This window comes from Hippopotamus amphibius, chromosome 15, assembly GCF_030028045.1.
Source record: "Hippopotamus amphibius kiboko isolate mHipAmp2 chromosome 15, mHipAmp2.hap2, whole genome shotgun sequence".
NCBI classification, from domain to species: domain Eukaryota; kingdom Metazoa; phylum Chordata; class Mammalia; order Artiodactyla; family Hippopotamidae; genus Hippopotamus; species Hippopotamus amphibius.
Window position 1 is genome coordinate 53,580,820 of NC_080200.1, and position 19,835 is coordinate 53,600,654.

General features: G+C 34.7%; 1 pseudogene; it reads right to left on the reverse strand.

Annotated features, from left to right (window-relative positions):
- Positions 1-1,443: 1,443 nt before the first annotated feature.
- LOC130836891 (protein SET-like) lies at positions 1,444-2,340 on the reverse strand (annotated as a pseudogene).
- Between the last annotated feature and the right edge of the window lie 17,495 nt (positions 2,341-19,835).

Here is a 19,835-nt window from a genome sequence, read left to right on the forward strand (position 1 = left end):
GTGGAAAGAGAGCCAGACCGCCCTCCCCCATTCTTGACACAGATAAATGACAGTTTCTCAATCTCAAATGAAGTGCCACATTAACACAACTGCAAAATCTGTCACTTGTGTTGGTCTAGGTTGTCTAAGATGTAAGTATTGATAGGAAATTAGATGTGCGTGACATTTGTTTGGGGAAGAGGGAATAGAATGGGACAAGTCTGGGAGAACCTTTAGATGAGGCTGGAGGTCTGACCCTTTAAAGAAGAGAAGAAAGAAAGGAAGTGAAGCATGGTTTTAAGAAAATTCTAGTAAAGGTATCAGGCAGTCCTTGAGCCAATTTCCCCACTTAGAGGAGTGTTTGCCAGGAATGGCCTGTCTTAGTACTTGTCATGCTCGGTCATTGATTAGGAGCAGCTGTGAGAATCATAATTTCCATGAGAACGGGTTCTGCATCTCATAAGGCAGCAGCTGAGGTTGAAGGACATTTATGTAGAAGATCTGATGAGTATTGTCATGGCAGCCAAACCATTTGACAGTCATCCCCCCTTTGTTTGTCCTTCCAATCTGGATGCCACTGCTAACTCTCTTCTTTTTTGTGTGTGTGTGTACACATTTAGTTTTATTGTAACAAAGCAACTTGTACACTTTTAACGTTTAAAACTGAGCATCATCTTTCCTTTCCAGTGAAACAAAAAGAAAAATTTTAAAATAAACAGGAACAAAATTACAATAGAGAATGTCAATTGCAAATAAGATCCTACAGGTTCTGCTGATTCTCCCATCGAGTGGCAGGGCTCAAGTCATCATTAGGAGAGAATTCTATTTTAAAAGTGTCATCTTAAACTGCAAGGATGTCCGTTAAACATCACAATTAAACATGCCAAAGGAGAAGCCATGTTGTCAAAATGCTCACTTAACCCACCCAAACATCTCAAACCCACCCTTTGCTGACCTTCTATAACCCCATTTTTTTAAGTTTTTTTTTTTCTTTTTTTAAACAAGAGAAAGTAGACAGATACATGTTGGTAAATGCTAACTGTCCATAGTCACATAGAGACACAGTGTAATCTCTGAGCCCAATATAGAGAAAGGAGGAAAAAAGCTAGAATTCTATGCACTGCTACACAGGGGCCTAGCACCCTCCAGCTTCCAGCAGAGCTAAGAGAGCAGAAGGTTTTTCTTTTTTCCCACAGAGCATGGTGGTGTTGATTCCATAAAGTTTTTGTTGAGACAGGAAGGGATAAAAATTAATTTGGAACAGAAAGGGGTAGATATTCTTTTCCCACTGAATTCTGCTCAAGGTATTTCCCCCCAAAATAAGTTGTGAACCATGGTATAAAGAGAAAAGAGACCTCAAAAACAGGGAGACTGAGCACAAGAGGAGGAAAAAAAAAAAAAAAGACTGCAACTTGCTCCCAGGGATTGGAGAAAATTAAAAAAGGAAGGTTGGAATCCATCAGTGTTCCATTAGTCATCTTCTCCTTCATCTTCCTCTCCTTCCTCTCCCTCATCATCATCTTCATCTTCTTCACCTTCATCCTCATCCCCTTCTTCATCAGTATCTTCCAGTCCTTCTTCCTCTTCATCATCATCATCATCTTCTTCTCCTTCCCCTTCCTCATCATCCATGTCCGGAACCAAGTAGTACTATAATGGATTTGGCCAAATATCACCTTTGATGACCTCTCCTAACTCATCTGCACCTGCATCAGAATGATCAGTAAACCAGGTGAAGAAGCTTTCTGGTTCCTCATGCTGTCTCTTCCTGCTGGCTTTATTCTGTGTTTGACTTGAACGTTTCGTCAAATCCTTTCCGGATTTCCATTTGATTTCAGTGGACTTTGAAGATGGATCACCACTCTCACTCAGATGAAATTCTTTGGCGAGAACTTTATTTTCGAAGTAAGGGTTTTCATCAAAATAAAAATCTATTCTGTAACCTGATTTAATATCTTCAAATTCTGTCACTTCAACTCTTGTCAAATAATGCAGCGCCTCTTCATCCTCCTCCCCAAGCAGTGCAGACATTTGTGGATGGTTAACAAATGTTGTTACCCAAAAATTTGGGATTTTGGTGATCAATTCCGACCTCTTCTGAAAATATGGTTGGTGGAGTTTGTTATATTTCTGTTCTACTTTCAAAATCTCCTCACTGGCTTGTTCATTAAGTCTGTCTATTTCATTTTGTACTTCATCAATATGTTCAATTGCTTCTTGCTGTTTTTTTTTTTTTTTTTTTTCTTCCTTTGGCAAGTTCGGAGAAGCAGACGTTGCCTCTGACCCGGAGGCAGGAGCCAGTCTCGGTTTCTTCGGTTTCTTCGCTTGGGGTGGAAGGGTAGACTGGTGTTTGGGGGCCATGCTCGGAGAAAAGCCAAAAATCCACCCAGGTGAAGAGGTTCGTACTTGGAGCTCTGAGAACTGCTAACTCTCTTCTATACAGACTTTCTGATTCTTTTTTATATATATAAATAAATAAATTAATTAATTAATTGGCTGTGTTGGGTCTTTGTTACTGCGCATGGGTTTTCTCTAGGTATGGCAAGAGGAGGCTACTCTTCATTGTGGTGCCAAGGCTTCTCATTGCTGTGGCTTCTCTTGTTGTGGAGCATGGACTTTAGGCACATGGGCTCAATAGTTGTGGCTCAGAGGCTCTAGAGAGCAGGTTCAGTAGTTGTGGTGCATGGGCTTAGTTGCTCTGCAACATGTGGGATCTTCCTGGAGCAGGGGTGGAACCCATATCCCATGCATTGGCAGGTGGATTCTTAACCACTGCACCACCAGGAAAGTTCCAGACTTTCTGATTCTTTATTGAAGTATAAATTTAAAAGTTCGGGGATCAAGTGAGAGAATAAATATGTGATGTTATATGATTAAAGTGTACCCACAGTGTGAATCATATAATACAGAGTTTGGATAAATTTAACATAGACATAGAAAAATATATCCTGAGTAAGGAGGACCCCCTCAATTTAAATCAGTTAATGTGAAGTTTCAACATAAAAGCTCTTTATGTGATTAGAGATCAAAGTGCCATGAACCACATTTATGTTACATTTTTAAATGCTTCTTTTTAATGTATTAGTTATAATGTTTTGTTCTTTATCAAGGATTTAAAACTTTCTCCAAAACACTTCTGAAAACTATTGCAAAGTAGATGAGCTGCTTTAACTTCTGATAAAAATAGCATAGTTAGTTACACTTTTCTTTTAAATAAGAGTTTAAGTTTATAGCTGTTGGAAGCAGGAAGCTAAACACTTTTCTCCTAAAAAAAATTGGATTTTTAGGAGAGCAAATTGACCAAGAAACCTTTAAGAACTTGAGAGTTCTAATCATGGTGGGCAGGGGATTCTATAAGCCACCAGCGTAGGGAAGCCTGTCTAGTTCCGTTCTCATTCTTCATCCCTGAGGGAAAAGGGATGAAAGGATGCAGGAACTCTTGGGGCATAGCTGATCCAGAGTGCTAGAAAAGACAGATTACAGCTTTCAAGAGCTGGGAAATTGTCACGGAAATGAATCACCCTTGCTAAGGGGGTAATGGCTGATTGCTGTGAGATAAGCAATTCCAGAAAGCCTTTGTTGCCAGGAGTCTGAAGGCTGAGGAAAAACATCAGCAAGCCTTTCTGACTGACAACCTGAATTCCAGGTGAGTCGGAAGAGAACATCCTAATAAAAGGCGACATGTATGATCAGGGTGAATTAGGAAGACAAGTTAAATAGGATTTAAAATTAATGTGCTGCATATATATTGTCATTTCCTTAGTGAACTGGTTCTAGGAGGATGATAGCCTCTTTTATGAATTTTGAGTTTACTTAATTTATTAATATATTTTAATTAAAACACAAGAAACGGTGTATAACACCCTGTTAATAACCTAAAATACGATAAGGTTAGCTGTCTGTCTTCCTGAAAAGCAACCTCTGAAAATCCTGATTCTGCTGACAAACATATGTTTGCAAGCTGGAATCTTGAACACACACGCTGGGGCATTTAGAGGGGAGCAGCCAAAAGGAAACTAGGAAAATCAAACTTCACTTGTGAATGGAGAAGCAATGCAGAGACTGTTGTAACTTACACATGTACAAGGGACAGAAGAATGTATTCAAGGGGAGACACACAAAGCCAGGATAAATCACATGACTGTTGTATATGACCTTCTTTCAATAATTAGGGGAAAAAAATGAATCAAAAGGGTAATGAATTTCATTACTCTTTGTGATATAGTTAGAGAAGAAAAAGCATGAAGGCTTACATAAAAACTCCCTTTCCATTAGTATTCATAAGTAAGATTGTTTTGTTTAATGCTATCCAATTTTATACATTGCAGCTTACTATATTTTAAGAACATATTTAGCAATAAAAATATCTGAACAGTTAAAGAAATATAAATTGCATCAATAGCATCAGCTTAAAAGACATTTTCATATTTCTATACAAAAAATCCTAATATTAAGATAATTACATATATTTAATGACTTGCATGAATGATTAATGTAGGTGTTTATTGTATATTTTTGGCTGAATGCAATTGGATACTATGCAAAGGGCATGGGTATTGTAGTCACATCCATGTGAAGTTAAGTCCTCTATATACCATGTATTCAATATCTGGATCCTCTCAAAATTCTAATTCTCTAACTAAGCTTCTACTTGCTCATCTATACTATGGGGAAAATGATACCATTATTGTAAAAATTGGGAAAAGATTTCCGTGACTATTTTTTGAAGATATCAGCACTCACGTGGTAAGTATCCAAACAATTGTTTCCTGCATATCTCTGAATAAGACTGAGTGCTGCTTTGCACACTTAGTTTAGAGCTACCCTCTAGTTAACTTAAGCTGCTGAGCTTTGCCTTTATAAAAGAGATGAGGAGCTGTCATTGCTTCCTCTCTCACTGCCAGTTAAGCCTCTTTCGGAAAGTTTGCCTCAGTGGAACTGCTGGATTCCATACTTTCCAGGGCTGGATAAAAATTTGAAATATCATAGCAAAATGCCAGCAAAAAAACACCATAATTTTAAAAGCTAAATGCACCCCAATGTTCATCACAAAACTATTTACAATAGTCAAGATATGGAAGCAACAGAAATCTACATTCATCAACAGATGAGTGGATAAAGAAGATGTGTGTGTGTGTACAATAGAATATTACTCAGCCACAAAGAAGAATGAAATAGTGCCATTTGCAGCAATATGGTTGATGGACCTGGGGATAATCATACTAAATGAAGTAAATCAGACAAAGAAAGACAAATACCATATGATGTCGTTTATATGTGGAATCTAAAAAAATGACATAAATGAACTTATTTACAAAACAGAAACAGACTTAGAAAACAAACTTATGGTTACCAAAGGGGAAAGGTGCGGGGGGGGGGGGGTTAAACTGGGAGTTTGGGATTGATATATACCTACTACTATATTTAAAATAGATAACCAAAAAGGACCTATTGTATAGCACAGGGAACCCTGCTCAATATTCTGTAATGACTTAAATGGGAAAAGAATTTGGAAAAGAATAGATACATGTATATATAGCAGAATCATTTTGCTGTACACCTGAAACTAACACAAAATAAACATTTTTAAAAAAGATGTATGTATGTATATACATATATGTGTGTGTATACACACACACACACACACACACACACACACACAGAATGGAATATTATTCAGTCATAAAAAAGAATGAAATAATACCATTTGCAGCAACATGAATGGAACTAGAGATTATCATACTAAGTCAAGTAAGCCAGACGGAAAAAGACAAATATCATATGATATCACTTATATGTGGAATCTAAAAAACATTCATACAAATAAACTTACATATAAAACAAATAGACCCACAGACATAAAAAACAAACTGCTGGTTACCAACACGGAAAGAGGGGGGAGGGATAAAATAGAAGTTTGGGATTAACATAGATACGCTACTCTATATAAAATAGATAATCAAGGGAAAAGAATATGAAAATTTAGATATAGATATAGATGATATAGATATACATGTATAACTGAATCACTTTGCTGTACTCCTAAAACTAACAACATTGTAAATCAACTACACTAATAAATAAAAAGAGGTAAGTAAATAAATAAATAAATAAGTAAAATGACAACAAAAAATATAGATTTTATCTCACTAATAGCCATCCAGTAGCAGCATAACTAGATGGCAGGCCACAGTCACTGAATCCTACATTTTCACAATGAACTTTCATATTATGACCATTATATGCTGACACTACTAAATCTTATCTTTCACTTGCCAGAACTGAATTTTCATATAGCAGCTCATCAAAAAAATATTTGAGCTATTGCATAGTGATATCATCCAGCCAACAGAGAGCCCATAAAGTTTACAATATTGAAAATAAAACAGAAATGAAGAAATAATTAGGTGTGCTGAAAAAGGCCACATCTTCAGCCTCAGTCAGATGGTCTGTGCTTCCATCGCTTCAAACACTTCAAGCAGAAATTGTCTTTCCAAAAAGCCAGATGTTGTATCAGTTATGCAGACAGCCTTAAGAAGAGCTCAGAAAAATTTATAAATGATTTGTGTTTGTAGCATCACCTTAACCCTTAAATAAACAGCAGGTGGCTGTTGATGTTGCCAATACTGAAAATAAGATATTTGCTAAGAAAGCATTTTATGTGCTTTTATTAATTCCTTCAGCAAGTGTTTATTGACTATGTCCTATGTGCTGGGCATAGTTCTAAGCACTGGATATATAAGTCAACGTAAAGAACAAGACCGCTGTCCTCGCAGGGTTCACATTCTAGTAGAGTCATACAGAAAATAAACAACACAAATACAACACATACACACAATAATTTAAGGTATTTACATAATAGGTAAGAAGGGGATAAATGTCAGAAAATAAAGGTGTGGTCAGGGAAAAGTTTGCACTGGGAGTTGCAATTTTAGATAGACTAGTCATAGTAAGACTCATTGAGAAGTTGAATTTGAGCAAAGATTTAATGGAAATCATCTTAAAAACTTTTTCTTTTTCTTTTCCAAAATGAAAAGATTTAGAAGTCCTTTGAGATAGTTTGAGTTTTCTTTCTGTTCCTTTATCCTCTTTTATTATAAAGAAGCTAAAATTTTTAAAAGAAAGAGCACCTCCAAGCCAAATAATATTCTGAATGGCTCAGGCTAATAGTTTAGTTTTAAAAACTGTTCATTCTTACTCCTCTTCCCCTTTTTCTTTTTTCATAATTCTAAGCTACCTCCTTGTATCTTATTCTTCTGTCAGTTCCAAAATTTCTGCCTCCAGAGGGCCCATGAATAATCATAAATATTCTTAAAGTGATCTCTTTATGCAACTAAACCCATGAAAGTCATGAAATATGGCAGTGTCAATGCATTAGTGTACAAGGAATACCCATGATATGAAATCTGCACAAGGCAGTTAATCCACGATTAGATTATATATTGGCAAGCGATTTGATATTTTAACAAAATAGGTACCTCTATGCAATGATATTATACCTTCATAATACCTTTTTGAAGTGATATTTTAGGTAATATTTTGCTGGCCTTGATGATCAGAAAATAGAGTATATTTTACACAGGAAAATTGACTTTTTTCTGTTTCTATAATTGTCTGGCAACAATATTGTTGGAGATAATCTCTGGGACTTTGATTTCTCTGGATGAAATGAAATAAAACATATCAGAATATATATATATATATCAAAAATCACTGAATCCTATTTTATTTTAGGGTTTTTTTGTTTTTCATTATGCATACCAACATGAAAAGTTGGCTGCTGCTTTTAATGTGTAGCCAGTAAGAAGAACTATGATGAGATGAATGTTTCAACTTAAAAAAATTGTTTTCTAAAATAAGAATCAACATTAGAAGAGACCAGTAAGCAAGGAGACCCATTCATGGATCCTTGTCTTACCCTTTGAAAACCACGTATCTAAATATAAAATACATAAGAGCTCCAGTTTTCTCTGGAGCCACACTTGGCTATTTCTTCTCCTGGGCTGGAATGACCTATATTGAAAGGATATGTCAGCCTTTCTTGCTTGGGTTTGGTCAACTGTGACACTTTCTTTCAAACCATGAAAACTGCCATGCATGGTGCTGTATGTGAAAATGTGAGAACATAATTTTACATACCACAATTTCATGATGTATTATACTGTCTCTAGTTCATTGCTTCTTAAAGGATCAGAAATGGAGTTGAAAATATGTCCCACTATTTGTTCTATGTTAATAGTTATCCAATATTATTTCTTCCTAGCTTTGAGACAATATATTCTGACATATCTTTTGAAAATTGGACATCTACAATGAAGTGTTATATATGAAAGAATAACATCCATTACATTTACAGATAAGCGGCTAAATCATTATATCTTGTAATCTTTGTGTATTCCTGATGCTTGATCTTCTGATATTACATCCTTTTCATGTCTTTTCTTACTCTGAATACACAGCGCAAGAACTTCTCTTCAATAATCTACTGTTTTATCTTTTATCTGTGCATTTGAACTCTAATGCCTGCTGGATCAAACACTTCTTTTCATTAATAAGATGAAAAGATTTTCCATCTATTATTCTCAATTTAAAAAATAAACCAGTGTATTATGAAGATTAGAGGCAAAAAGGCAGAGATTCCAGGCTGTTCAGTGAGTTCCACATATTTATCAGGAAGGTATGTTTCATATGAACAGGAAGCACGTTACAGTAAAATTTGATCTTTTGTCTTAAAAAAGCCTGAATAGTATGTTTAAGAAGAACAAAAAAAGAAAAACAAAAAATTTATCTCCAAAGTAGTGCTGATTGGTACAGATGTTTAAAATTTCAGTGATAATATAGGAGTAAAAGAAATTCAAAATGACCTTTAGAAGTTATTTGTGTTCCTTAGGACACCACCGAACTCTTACTTCTATTCTTTTATTTATGGTACAATGTATGAAATCATAGCATAGGTAAATGAAAAGGTCAACATTGAAGTACTCTTCCTTTTTGATAATTACATGATAGCTAACTTAAATGAGTAATGTTTCCCTATAAGATGTTAATACAGATCTCCAAAACAGAATCTAACATTAGTAGAGAGCAAATATCTTCTGAAAAATAATTCTACACATCTAAGGAAAAACATGTATGTTTTATGGACCTTATAACAGAGGAAGTAAAAGCTTTAGGGTGTATGAAATGAGTTTTTGTTTTGTTTCTGTTTGTTTTCTAAGGATGAAGTTCCAGAAAGAATGGTTGTCATTCTCTCTGCTGCCAGAGAAAAGGGGGCCTGTAAAATTGTCAGATTAAATGTTCCCTAAAAAGTATTCAAGTCTGGAGGCTAACCTTGTCTTATCCCTTCTGTCTCTTCTTTTAATGATTCCATCCACTTTGCATTGTCTTGTTTTTCATTATATATTCTTACTTTTGAAAAGCTGTTTTCTGCGTATGGTACACATTCCTTCATTGCTTTCACTCCTCTCTGCTCACCTGTTCAGTTTCTTTCTCTGGCTCATTTCACATCAGATTTTTTCCCATCTTTGTCACAACAACAAATGATCTCCCCCCACAAATGTACTGCCAAGCCGTCTCACTCCTAAAAGCCAACACAAACTGATAAGAAATGAAAAATGTTTTGCCTTGCTGCCTGTAGGCATTAAGACTTCACTGATCTTTCATTAATCAGTTTGATGATTTTATTCTGATGTCTTCCTGTCAACCTACTTCTTGCATCAGTATTTTCTCTTACATTATAATTGTGTACAAGGCCAAGATTTGCCTACATGTTTGTCTTTGAACATTGCAATTAAGCAATTAATAGACATCTTTTCTTGTTAATGAGTTTGTTGTTCATGCAATGTGATCTCATCTCTCATCCAAACATACTTGAGAGGGAGGTGAGATGTTGGACAAGATTGCATAATTTGTTCATAGTCACACATTTATTAGTAGATCTAGACTAGATGGAGAGAGTGTTCATTTTTGGTCATTTCACAGCAATATGTGTTTGTTCAAAGAAATAGCTGGCAATACATAAGTTTATTCATTTAGCTTTCCATTATTTTGCTATTTTATCTGAATTTTCCTTTCTAACCAACCCCCCCTTCAGATCTGATAAGCAGTGTGCCTCAGCTTTCTCATTTCTAAGATGGGGCTTTGATAAAAGTAAATGTAAGCAGTTTTAAAAAATATTCTTCCATAGTGTAAAATAATATATGAATGAAAAATACTGTTAACATATTTTCTTGAAAGCCTGCCTTAATGTTTTTCCTCTGTATTTTTTCAGTTGCTTGGTTATACACTTTAACTCTCATTTGTTTTCTGAACAAATATTTATTGATATTCTACTATGTTTCAGAGACTCCTGGGTGCTGAGAATATAGCATGAACAGCACAAAGTTCCTGTCCACTCTAGTGGTAAGACTTAGAAAAATAATTAAAGAAATAAATTGAAGCATGCATATATTAGAGAATAATAAGAGAAACAAAGAAAAATACAGTGACTATGAGACTTAGGGAGTGATGAGGCAGTGGAAGTTTTCCATTTTTAATAAGAAGATCAGGAAAGTCCTCCTTAGGAAAATGGCCTTAAGGGTGCTAACAATGTGATTATCTAGAGGCAAATTATAACTGGCAAATGAAACAGCAAATGCAAATGTCCTGAGACAATAGGGTACTTGTCTTATTTAAACAATAAGAAGGCCAGAGGTGCAATATAGCTGGAGAGGGGAAAGGAAAGTGTAGTGGGGCATAAAGTCAGAAGTGTGAAGCAGGGAGTGTCATGTAGGGACTTTGTAGGATTTGGACTGTGACCCAATCTGTGGTATGACAGGAAGTCATGAAAAGTCTACACAAGGTTCACTCTGCCTATTATAAGATCAAGAAACCAAAGAGGAACAGAAAGGAATCAAGAAGACCAGTTAGGAAGTTATCATCCATTGGACAGGTGAGAAAGGATGATGCTCTTGACCATATGGCACTAAAACAGGCAAATTCTTGATGTGTTTTTAAGATAGAGATGACAGTTTATACTGATAGGCTTCATGGTGAGAGAAAAAGAGAGGAGCCTAGAACATCTACAAAGCTTTAGGTCTGAATAGAGGAAAGAATGGGGTTGCCCTTTATTGAGATGTAGGAGGAGCCCTTTGTGTGTATGGTGGGGGCGTGTGATGATAGTGATATATCTGTGTGTTGGGGGGAATTGATAGAGTTTCTTTTATTGATAAGTTTAATACAATTACTAGATCAAGTTCTATAATCTAGATTATTACCTTGCTTCACCCCGTAAATGCTTAGTTGTCAGTTTCTTTAGATTCTATATGTGTCACTTCTGTGGATGCCATGTCTCCTTCCTGTACTCACTGACTGACACTGCACTTCAGTCCTTTCTATCTGAGTAATTAAAAGAGCCTCTGAATCTTCTCTCTGCTACTCATCCTTACTCTATCGTATTCCTTTCAAGCATTGAGAGGAACTTTTACTATTTTTGAAATGCTGTAGAGATTATGGTACTATCCAGCCCAAAGATGTTCAAAGACTTCGCTTCCTTTCCCTACTCATTTCCTATCCTGGTATTCAAGATATTCCAAAATCTGATGCCAAACTTTTATCTTTTAAATTTACTTGACATTATTACTCATCACTAATTACAATTCTATCAATTGAATTGTTTCTTATGACAGGAATAACAAACTTCCTCCTTACCTTTAAACTCAATTTCACTTGACCAAACCCCTTTTCATTTCAGAACAATTCTAATTCTCTCTCCTTAAAGACATACTCAACTCCTACCACCATAGGGAGTAATCAATCTCTATTCAAATTCCCATCTTTAATTTTTATACTATTTATGTCCATGAGTTTAAAATTGTATCTTTCCTTAGATAGACCTTTCTATGGTCAAAGTGTACAAATTGCTGTATAACAGTTTAACAGATATTGGTTTTTAAGACCTATGCAATCATACCTGTGCAGTTGATGCCAGTTAAATTCTTAAAATATTGAAGGCATTTATTTTTTAATCTCACTTGCTTCATTTGAATTGGAGAAATGAAATTGTTCATAGTATCAACAAGACTAGGATTACCTTTACAAATAGAAAAAGTATAGTATTTTGATCCCATATGTGTACCCATACAAAAGTATTCTTATGGTTGTGTGTCTTGAGATAAATGGGTATCTTCTGATACCTGTTATGTAGAGGTATAATCAATTTTGGTGGTAGCTTATTTTTCTTAGATATTAGGCCCCATGGTCAAAGGGAGACAAAGACTTAAGTTTTTGCCAGGAATGACCTGTCACTATAAGAATTATTTTAAATGTCTATTCTTATCACCAAAGACTTAGTCTAAAAGGAGTAAAAAAATCAATAAACCTATTTAAGGACGGTGAAAAGACAAGGTAGATGATACAGTTGGAGCAGTTAAGGGCAGAGGAAGATGGAAAGAGATTGCGTTAATTTGGACAGTAAAAAATATCAAATGTCCTGCCATTTTAAATGTTATTAGGACCAAATCTGAGAAGTACATAACCTTTCAATGAGTCCAAGTTAACTATTCTAACTTAAAAATAGTATGGTTAGGAATAATTTCAATCAAACTTGGGCAATTATCAAGTAATTGTGATAGAAATTAAATAAGCATGTTTAGAAATAAACTCGGATGATAAGAATGCCACTTAAATGCTTAACGGAACCAAAGCTAACTTCACCCATCACAGACTAGAACTTGTGGGCAAAAGGGCTTGCAGATGCCCAGGATCCTTATTCTCTAGACCCCGTGGAGGCACATGCTTGACCTACAGGAAGACTGGAAACATCATAGGGCTGGACACTCTGCAGGGCTCTTTTCCAGCAGAGAGACCTCTCCCACTTTTATTTTTATAGGGCAAGCTTGAGAAAGTCCTTGAAAGAAGCAGGACAAAAACAATATGTATTTTGACATCAGTAGCCTGAACTAGGATGTCAAATCTTTAAATACTAAGAATATCTGATTAAGCATATTACTATATTCTTATATTACTAAGAATATCTGATGCAAAGACTTTAAGCCTATGTATGGGAAGTTGGACTCAGCTGTGGCTCTCCAGCAGGAGGGAGGGAGGGCCCCCAGTCTCAAAGCACACTGGCAAAGGAAGTGCTCCTGGAGCCCTTTGTGGACAATCCTGCTTGTCTGTCTACAACCCTGCTTGTCTATCTACTAAGAGCCTCTGATGAAGTGTCACAGTCAAGGCTATGGCTTTTCATAATAACCAGGTTGCAAAGTGAAGGAGAAAACCACCAGTCATGGAATGTTGAATCTATGATAGGACTTTCAAAAAAATTGATTTCACACCTTTATAGACCCAAAGAGGTGAAAAAGCTTGACAAAGGTCATCCAGCAATCACATCTTTGTCAGAACCACAATGAGAAGTGAAATCTCTTTTTGTTTTTCTATAAAATCTTGAATGAAATCTTGCAAAGGAAGAAGGAGAGTAAATGAAAGAGACAAGAAAGGACAGAGAAAGGGAAGAAGGAAGAAAAAAGAAAATAGCAAAAGTAACTCAGCATGGAGTCTATTTTAATCTACATAAAAAGACAAACCAGAGGATTATTCAAATTCTAGAAATCCAGATCTTCATTCTGGCTATGGCTGAATTTCCCAGAGTTGACAAATGTTAAAGAAAAATGCTCTCTATCCTTAATCTTTTCCGTATCTCTACTCTTAATTCTTAGCCTTAGCCCAAACTTTTGTATCACTGGGCCCAAATTTCCTGAAGTGTACTTCGCAGAACATGAACTTTATGATATGCCAGTATTAATAACACTGTCTCATGAGACAAACTTTGGGAAACCTATAAAAAACTAACCTTTGACTCATAAATTGATTGCCCAATTCTACTTCTAAAACATAGCAACAATCCTCAAAAAATTTACCTTTTGGTTATTTAATTGTCCTACCAGAATGGCTACTTCAGCAACAGGGCTCCATTGCAAAATTCTGATAATTAATATTAAGCAACTATTAAAATATAATAATGCTATTTTTATAGAGGTAATAAAATTCTGATATAGACAAACATTAAGTTTATTTTATGATGAAAGATCTTTTTATACATTGTTTTAAATTCTCATTTGGGAGTTGCAAAGATAGTTATTTTTTATTATTCATACCTGGATTTTAGTTGCAAGTTTTCTGCTTATGAGAAATAATATTGCTCTTAAATGACCCTAAAACATCTGGAATCTATTCTAGCTTCAGTGACATATACCATATGAAATATGTGTATGTTAGCTTTATGAAACATCATTAACTACTGGTCTGAAAATATTATAGTATATAAGCAGACTAAAACTCAAGGCTTATTCTTTATGAGAATTTTTTCCCTATAGGTTATTTTTCAGAATATTTAAGATACTATTTGTTTAATTCAGTACCGCTTGTTCCATTTTATGTTCTCTGTATATTTTGGCCACAAATGTAGTTTGATCAAACAGAAACTTTCATAAGCTGAAAGTTACAGATATTGGAAGTACCTAAAATTCAATATGAGTTCAAAAGAAATAGATCAATAATGATCTGTAATTTGTGTACAGCCATTCTGTACCTGCCATAGAATCCTCTGCTTTCACTGTTTTTCTGATATAGATATTTCAAGGCTCAGTGCATTTACAAATCCTCCCTGAATTCCTCAGGAATGTTTTCTAGCTATTAGCACCTCTCTTTCCTGGGGGGGGAGGTTATTAAACCAGTTATGTTTGTAAGGATAAATATGAGGTTAGAGGAAATAGCTGATAGTTTTTGATAGCTCTAAAACTTGTTTAATCTGACCTATCTTTATCAAAAATATAAGTACATCATGCATATTCATAATCTCTGAGTTTTACCTTTAAAAGTAACTATACCATCCATTTATAAATATAATTCATGCATATACCTAAGTGTCCAATCCACTTGACATAGTGCTGTCAGTATGGCTCAGATTATATTAACTCATCCATTGTCCCAGATACTCACATACAGAGAGTAATAGTTAATCTGACCATGCAATGTTTTTTAACAACATACTTTTATATTCAACTTCAAAACCTAAACAATGAAAATGTGTTTTTACTCTATAAACATGTTTGTTTGCATCCTGAGAAGATTTGATTCATTCAGATTTTTTTTTTCTCTAATTAGTCCCTCATTGCAACCACAGTTGTTTCCAGCTGAAGTTAAATTTGGATTTGGAGAGTTGAGTGTGATATCCAAGAATAAATGTAAGGACCAGTGGGGTTGTTTAACTTAGAAATAAGTGGGATTCTTTAATATATAAATGTTAACTCAAGCCTTCAGAATTAATGATCACCTAGATAGAAATTCTCACATTTCTTTGTATACTGGAATCATTTGGAGTATGTCATACAAATATAGATGCCCTATATAATAGATACATGATGTACTTGGCTTTTAAGGGACCATGTGCAAGTATGAAATAAAAACATACCAGTAGATACTAAAGGTGTTGATAATGTTGAAAACCTGTGACTTGGATAAAATTATATACAGTCATTAAAGCTATGACTCAGAGTGAGATCCCTTAAGAAACGCATCTAGACTAGGAACTGAAGAGGGCTTAGGAATGATCCTGAGCTTTTCTTCATTCTAAAGATGGGTGGAGACTAATGATCAAGCACTGAAGATGAAGAAGAGCTTCCTAGCAAAGGGGGAGGAAATCCTTGAGAATAGCACTCAGGAACCAAGAGAGAATGTCTTGCATTTTCAGTAGTGCTGGCGGACAACCCCATTAAAATGAGGGCCAGAATAGAATTTAAGGTGGCTTTGGGGTACCTGTGTTGTTGGGAGCAGAAACCAGATTGCAAAGGATGTAAAAGGCACAGAAAATCTGGACACAGGAGAGAATGTGGGTTGTAAAAAGGAAGAAGGAGATGCATAGTTTGTTGAGGAAGTGGAGTTGAATCTCAAGAAGATGTGATTTTGTTTTTAAGATAGAAAAGTTAAACATATTTAAATATTGAAGTATGTGATCTAATGGATTACAGATAAAAGAGGGGGAAGGTAAACATGATAGTGTAGAGGTTCCTAGGAAAGCGGAGAGGCACGTGGTTGTGATGGATAAAGGCAGAGGTAGAGACACATTTGTTTTGCTCTAATTATGATTTGTTGCTGTTTTATGTTCCATTTATTGAACATCTAAGATATGACAGATTGTGAGTAAACTATGAAACAAATGAAAAATGAGACATTGTCCCATGCCTGTCCTAAAGTGGGATATAATATACAAAAAAAAAAATCAGATACCTGAACAAGTTATTGTGATATGATAGGGCTTCTAATAGAAACTCAAGGGATGGAAGGATTCAATTCTGGGAGGTGACCAGGATGGCCACACAGGGGAAACCGCTTAAAGACTGAATTAATGGAGAAAGAAATAGAATAAGAACATTAATCAAAGAGAACAAATATATTACTTACCATTTTTAAAAATGTCTGGTCACTACCAATAGGGAACTAGAAACTTTTCATGCCTTATAAACATTCAGTTATTTGAATACGGTGAGGTAGGTGTTATTATTCTCAAATTATAGATAGAGGAAGGTCAGGCTCAGAGAAAGTAATGGTTAAAATATATAGTTTTTAGAATTGAATGCTGATTCTCACATAAATATAAAATAATCACAAGCTGAAGATTTATTTCACATATTAATGAGGGAAACATTAAAATGTCTTAACTGGTTCAAAGAGAATTCAAAGTTTTATATACACACGCATGAAGACAGCTGAAATACATGTATTTGTAGATGCTGAGTTGTCTTGATTTGTTTGTTTGGTTTTGTTTCAGCTAAATTGCCCTTTTTTGGTGGCAGATTGATTGTCCCTCCACTAGATACAATTTATATATCTTTGGTCTATGAACAACTTAGAGCTACCACCCTCAACAATCACCAGTAGAATCAGATTACTGGAAGACTGTGCTAGACAATGACTAGTTTTCCAATGGAGACCTCTAGTAATATTTTGGTTCACTTAAAAAGACTGTCACACACCCAAATGTTCATAGCAGCACTATTTACAATAGCCAAGACATGAAAACAACCTAAATGTCCATCTACAGATGAATGGATAAAGAAGATGAGATGTGTGTGTGTATATATGTATATGTGTATATGTGTATATATATATATATATATATATATATATATAAATGGAATATTGGCCATAAAAAAAGAATGAAATAATGCCATTTAGAGCAATATGGATGGACCTAGAGACTATCATATTAAGCTAAGTAAATCAGACAAAGAGAGTATCATATGATATCACTTATATGTGGGATCTAAAAAATGACACAAATGAACTTATATACAAAACAGAAATAGACTCACAGACATAGAAAGCAAACTTATGGTTACCAAAGGGGAAAGAGGGGGTAGGGATAAATTGGGAGTTTGGGATTAACAGATACACACTACTATATACAAAATAAACAACAAGGACTTATACCATATACCACAGAGAACTACATTCAATATCTTATAATAACCTATACTGGAAAAGAATCTGAAATAGAATATATATATTAAGGTATGAAATATATTAAAATATATTAACATTTAATATTAAAACATGAAATATATTTAAATATATAAATTATATATTAAATATTAGTATATTAAAAATAATATATATATAAAATGCTGAATCACTTTGCTGTACACCTGAAACTAACACAACATTGTAAATTAACTACACTTCAATTAAAAAATGGTTAAAAGAAAAGAAAAAAATAGTACCCCCCCCCAAAAAAAAAAAAAAAGCAGCAGCATTTTGATTACCCATCAGTGGTATATTAGCAAACAATGGGTTTTTGCAGAAAAAGAAAACCCTGACTTTTTAGCACTGTCATTGGGGAGTGGGGGAGAGGATCACAAGTTTTTTCCCTGTAAGTGACTTGCTCAGGCTGCAGTGAGAATTTGAACATGTCTCCTGAAATTGTAAAATTCACAGATTCAACTCAGATTGGAACTGATTTACTCTCTTATACATTGAGGGGTGATGGGTTTGGTCTCTTCTCTTAAATTAATATATTTGGAAAGTAGCTAGTTCATTGTAACCCATGTCGTCTTTTAGCCCCAGCAAAACGCAGAGGCCTGAACTAGGCTCAGCATAGCCACCTCCTTAGCATGTCGCTCTAATGGCGTTAATTGGCCTACTTTCCATAAGTTTAGCTATATAAGCATTTCCATAAAACTCTCTATTATAAATGTCCAAGTGAATTAAGATATTGAGCTCCAAGATCGTGGATATCATGAAAGAAAAATGAATTCTTAGGTTTGTGTTATACGTTTCCTGTATAGTTTCCAGTGCTTGCAAATAATTACAACAAAAAGTGTTTAGAACAGCAATTGCTTACTATAGGACTTAGAGGAAAAAAAAAATTGGAGGCATCTCAAATACATAAATGCAAAATAACTAAATCTATTGCTACAGTATCTACTGGATTTTGAGAAGAAGGATTCCTCTCTGGATATAATGTATATTATAAAGCCAAAGGGTGAGAATGTGGTCAGTTAGGTATGATATTTTCTTTAAACTGAGCTGGAAAAATTATCTATCTGTGTACTATAATGAATTTCAAGCACATAAAACAAGCAAAACACTCTTTGGGATAAAAGCAGCTTGGGTACCACCTAATGCCAAGTATATTCTCTTGAAACAGAATGGAATCGCTTCTAAAAATGTATAATATTGTCTCTTAAAGGCAAATGCTATGCCATTCACATGAATTATAAATGAAGGATCCAAATTAAGGACTAAAGAAAAAAAATCAATCCTGAAATTGCACTCACAAATAGCATCGTTTCACATAATTTTTAGGTCTACAGACCAGAGCTCTTCTAATATTAGTATAATGCACCACAGGCTGTACAGCTAAGTTATATTCCAGTGAACAAATATAGGATTTAAGATATGTCATCTCAGTGATTGCAACTAGTTTTAAAATATGTTAATTTTCCCCGTGATTAGCTTGTTTTCAAGTGCCTGATCCTTTCATTCACCACATGAATTACCTTTAAGTACTTATTCACATCTGAGATGGAATACAGACTGTATAACAAAAATCATCCATATCTTAACATTTCAGTCTGCTTTTCTTTTTGACCTATTCCATTAATAACAGACTCCTGTTGCACCAAAGGATATTCCAACTAGATTTTATATTAATTAAAATAAAGGTTTACTTTTATGTTTTGATATTCAGTGTTACAAAAGCAATCAAAGTCACCAGCAAATGTCTTGCAAATTGTTTCGATTATTCTATTTATTTTAGTTAGTGTAACACATTTCTTCATGAAGACTGTGATTTCAAAATGTCGCTATGAAAACCAAAACAGAGCAGTTAGAATTGCTCTGTCAAGGTACTTTTTGTCAATTCATTGCGTTCTTTGAAGAATTATTTTCTGCCTCGGTCTCAGTTCAGTGTCTCTAATTAAGAACTTACAATAACAAAATCTTGTAATAATTTTAGAAGGGAGTGCTGTTTAAAAGAGTTGACATGTATTGAGCGTTTTGGTGCAGGGCACAGCTTAATACTTCATAGAGGCAATTTCATTTGATCCTGACTGTGACCCAGTGTTAACATGACCACTGAGGAGGAAGAAACTAAAGCTTCAAGACTTAAGAATGTTTCCCAAAGTCAGACAATTAGGAAACTGCAGAGCCAAGGCCCCCCTCATATCTGCCTAACAACAAAACATGGATTTTATTTAATGTTAAATTATATATAATGGTATAGGATGGATTTACATCTATTTTCTAGGATCATAGGCAACTTCAGTTTTAGATTTCTTTTTTTTTCTGTCATGGGCAGCAGTAGTTATAACTGCCCA